Here is a 2846-nt window from a genome sequence, read left to right as displayed (position 1 = left end):
CAATACGTGAGTGGATTAATAAAATGTGGTATATGTATACCATGGAGTACTATTCAGCTTTAAGAAACAGTGGTGATATAGCATCTCTTGTATTTTCCTGGATAGAGCTGGAACCCATTCTACTAAAAAAAGTTCTCGAGAAGAATTATTAAAAAAGAGAGAAACTAATTCAAATAGAAGAAAATATTCTCTTACAATTAATTATTAATATTTTGGCTTTTTAAAAAGTATTAGGAAATGTGATTTATGTAAACTGTATGATCAAGGCATAATTGCCATGAAGCATAATAACAATTATGTGCACCATTGATTAAGTGTCAGACTTAGTCTGCTGTGTTCTATTTGAGTATAACAGAAAATTCCAAACATGTTTAGCAGGTCTTCAAGGATTTCTGGACGACCCAGCACAGTTGTTGCTAATGTGGCAAAATTGCATACTCAACTCTTTAAAAAAGAATTGAATTTTTCCAACACCATTTGTTGAGAATTTTCTATAGAAGAAAAATATTCAAAAGTAAATTTTAAAGGAAACAAACTGAGAAAAAATATTGCAACTCAACATCAGTGGAAAAGGCTAACTTCCCTAACTTATAAAAAGCCATTACAATTCAAAAAGAAAAAGACGTGATAAAAATGGACAAATCAGATTAGCAAATAGTATAGAGTAAAAGAACTAACAATGACACTTAAAGTCAAAACCCAAAAATATTCAATATCATTTATAAGAGATATAAAATGTAAAACTTCAATGAGATATCAGTTTTTTACTTCTTAAATTCTCAAATATCAAAAACTTTGATTAAACATGATAGCAAAGGTGACCATATACACAATCATACATATGTACAAAATGATATATGTATGGGAAAGAATATCATTGTCATGTCTTTCTTAATAAGAAGACATGGAAACAAATTTCTGTAAACTGAATATCAGTTAAATATAATCCAATAGAGACACACACACACACACACAGAATGATTGCCTTCTGAGCATGGATCTGAGACAGGGAAGGAAGACTTGTTTTTCACTGTATATTCTTTTGTATATTTTTATGTTGTACTACTTTGTAGATAAAGACACAGATTTAAAGTATTGATTTCCAAGTCATCTTATAAGTTGAATTCTATCTCTCAGTCTTTATCTTCTTTTTTTCCCTTTCACCTCCTTTCCTTCCAGAAAAAATCAGTTCTAAAGATATTAGATGAGCTAGAGCAAGGTAGGTATCCACATTGGAGGATATGGAAGCTTCAATGGCCCAAATAGGGTGTCAGCACCTGAGTTGGGTGAGAACGTCTCCATTGGAGGGCTTCCCTGTATACTAAATATGTTTAAAGTCATATTCAACTGAGAGAAGGAGGACATCATGCACAGGATGTCAGAGCCCAAGCAGGGATACATGGGAGGAATATAAAGACAATGCAAGATGAGGATAATCTCCACCTGGAGAGACAGACTGGGGCAGAGTGTCAGACTTGAACATAGCAATGAGGTTACATGTGCAAGGGAGTGGCTGTGAGCAAAGTCAAGAGATTAGTTACATATAGGGTGACTGATCAAATAAGTAAATATGTTAATCATAACGTGACTAGGTCTTTCACTATCAGAAAATAGGGATATACACATGGAAAGGAATAAACTAAAATAAACCCAGTAGTATAGATTGGAATTGGACATACAATATGAGTTCATGGTTTTCAAAACATAGAGACAAATAAATACAACTATAAAAGTATGTTTGTTTTTGCATACACACTAACACACACATATCCTAGTCTATTCACTGAGACAACAGGCCTTGAAGCACTTATGTCACAATCTCAATGAGTACATGTAGTGGTTAGATCTTGACTTATAGATACCATTTTACAATAAAAGCAACTGTCACTGCCTGGCAAAATGACTGATTCTATGGCTGGACAAGGAGAAGATAAGATTTTATTAGTTGTATTGTGGTTATATGGAAGAATGTCCTCATTTGTAAGTAATACACTAAGCTTAGGAGATTGATGTGTATCATTTTAGTAACCTACTTTCAAATGGTTCAGACAAAAAAGATTACCTTATCTGTATTTTTTCTATAAATTTGTGAATTGTTTCAATATTGTAAAAATATGTTATTTAAAAAATAATACTTACAAAATTAACCATGAAGTGATATCCTCCCAATCTATCTTCAAAGTTTAAAAGTGAGATTAACTCTGCTATAAATTTTTCTTAAGTAAAAGTAGTAAATAATTTTTGGAAAAAGAAACAATTTGTACACCATCAAGTTTTATTACTAAGAAATTGAACAATTGGCACATTTCTTTCTATTTTATTATTTGCTTTTTGCCCTTAGTTTTGTATACCGCATGTGCATTTACAAAAACACTCTTAAGGGTCTACATTTTCTTTCTTTTTTTTTTTATTTCAGGGTATTATGAGGGTACAAACATTTTGGTAACATTTTATGTCTTTGCCTCACCCAAGTGAGGGTTAGAGGCGTGCCCTTCCCCTCTACGATGCTCACCGTGTCCTTTGGTTGTGAGTTTACTCCCCTATCCCCCTGATCCCTGGAGAGTATTCCTGCCATGTGAGTACCATAGTGTTAATCAGTTAGTGCCAATTCGATGGCGAGTACAAGTGGAGCCCATTCTTCCGATCTTGTGATACCTCACTTCGTATAATGGGCTCAAGTTCAATCCAGGAAAATATAAGAGGTGCTAGATCACTCTCGTTTCTTATGATTGAGTAATATTCCATTGTATACATATACCAAATTTTAATAATCCACTCATGAATTGACGGGCACTTGGGTTGTTTCCACATCCTTGCAATAGTGAATTGTGCTGCCATAAACATTC

This window comes from Propithecus coquereli, unplaced genomic scaffold (genome assembly GCF_000956105.1).
Source record: "Propithecus coquereli isolate 6110/MARCELLA unplaced genomic scaffold, Pcoq_1.0 Scaffold255, whole genome shotgun sequence".
Lineage (NCBI taxonomy): Eukaryota > Metazoa > Chordata > Mammalia > Primates > Indriidae > Propithecus > Propithecus coquereli.
This window is presented reverse-complemented; position numbering follows the sequence as displayed.